At 37.6% G+C, this 2,104-nt stretch overlaps 1 pseudogene across 1 annotated transcript; it reads right to left on the reverse strand.

The window, feature by feature from the left end:
• Positions 1-810: 810 nt before the first annotated feature.
• Positions 811-1,734, reverse strand: LOC306653410 (olfactory receptor 4F21-like; annotated as a pseudogene). The gene has a single exon. The product of its transcript is annotated as an olfactory receptor 4F21-like (transcript).
• Between the last annotated feature and the right edge of the window lie 370 nt (positions 1,735-2,104).

Consider the following 2,104-nt stretch of genomic DNA (forward strand, 5'->3'; position numbering starts at 1 on the left):
CCAACTGAGGAATCACTGCTGATTTCAACTGTAATAAGGATAAGCACAAGCTGAAACAGAAGTATTAAATAGATCTCTATCTTTGCTCCTCACCAGGCCCCATTTTTCAAATGCCACAATACTGTTAGGACACAACTTTTGACAGAACTGGAGTAACTATAAGGCTGAGTTTATAGTTACTGTATGCATTAGCTACAATAAGCAAGCCCATCATGTTGTGACCCAACTTAGGTTGACACTGTGATAAGAAGAAATTTTAAAAATAAGAATAACTTTACTTTTGTTCATTGAAGGGCATCATACATTGAAGGATAAAAGATAAACAATACCTCCTTAAATATTTAAATATTATGCATCATAAAGTCCCTTAAATCAATCTGATAAGGGAGGAATTTGCTCAGAATGCTCAAGAGGATAGAACTGACCAATTCATAAGCCTCTTTATCAAGGACATTTAGGAAAATTGTGGAAAGAGTTCTATATTAATACTTTTTATTCCAATAAATCCCATAAGATAGAATACCATAACCTCCTTGGTTACAGGCAAGAAAACACATCAAGAAAGTCCTTCATGTGGGTAAAAGAACTAGTAAGCAAAGTATCCATGATGCTATGCTTCTTTGAATTCTTATCTGTAACATGGACTGAAAATGTTATAAATGCATTTTGTTTTTAATTTCATAGTTATTTATTATCACTATCGAAAGTACAGTGTATTATATATGTAAATCAGTTACATTTGTACTTACTATCATAGTAACTCGATAGTAATAACAAGTATAAATGCATTTTTTCCTGAAAAACGACCACTTAAAACAACTTCTGGGAACTCAACAATTGGCGGAATATTCTCCTCATTGCCACCTTCATCTCTTTGTTCCTAAAAGTATATATGACAGAGTTCAGAAATGGAGTAACTATTACATCAAAAATGGCAAGGAATTTATCCACAGGCACTGCAAGAAATGGACATGAATACACAAAGATACATGGACCAAAAAATAAGACCACCACTCTGATGTGAGCTGACAATGTAGAAAGAGCCTTGGACAGGCCTCCTGATGAATGCTGCCTAACAGTGACCAAGATGAAAATATAGGGATAATCAAAATGAGAAAAGTTCCCAGAGAGATGAAGCCACTATTAGCAGTGATCATAAGCTCCAATCTGTAGGTGACTGTGCAAGCAAGCTTAATAAATCGAGGAAGATCACAGTAAAAGTTGTCTATTTTGATGGGGCCACAGAATGGTACTTTTACAACAAATACTATTTGGGTCAACGAGTGAATGATTCCAGTGGTCCAGGCTACCATCAAGAGTAAACTGCAAGTTCTGAAGCTCATGAGGGTCAGGTAATGGAGAGGCCTACATATAGCAACATATCAGTCAAGGGCCATGGTTATGAGCAGCACCATCTCAGTTCCTCCAAAGACATGAAGGAAGAACATCTGGGCAATGCAGCCTTGATCTTTCCTTGAAAAGATCAGAAATCATCTTAGGAACGGCAACGGAGGAAACCCACATGTCAATAAAGGAGAGGTTGGCTAGTAAGAAGTACAGGGGGAAGTGTAAATGGGAGTCAGAGATCACTGTGAGCACAATGAAGACATTTCCTAAAATACCTGCCGTATAGAACATAGAGAAAACCAGAAAGAGGACAAGTTGTAACTCCAAAGAACTGGTGAGTCCCACCAAAACAATCTCAGATACCATTGAATAATTTCCTCCCCTCATGGTCTCAGTTTTCTTTGGGCTCCAAATTTGCCTGAAAGAGCAAAAGAAATAAGAAAGTAGAATTACTAGATATATATTTTTAGGATCCCATGACAGCAACAAAACCACTAGGAAACAATATGCTATAGGATTTGTTATAGGAAGTTGACCTTACATAACCATGAAAGCTGGTTCAGCAATCTGTGAGTCCATCATCTTTTCATCTAATGCTATAGCTGGAAGTCTACAGGGAGGCATTCAGGATGGGAAGATGGGTGCAAAGTTAGGGAGAGAAAGAATAAGCTAGAACACACAAGCAAGAGCTAGATCCACCAGACAGAAACTAGTGTCAGATCTCATTGCTTATGACCTCAACAGCATGGGTACACTG

The sequence above is a fragment of the Sciurus vulgaris genome, assembly GCF_902686455.1.
Source record: "Sciurus vulgaris genome assembly, chromosome: 2".
Lineage (NCBI taxonomy): Eukaryota > Metazoa > Chordata > Mammalia > Rodentia > Sciuridae > Sciurus > Sciurus vulgaris.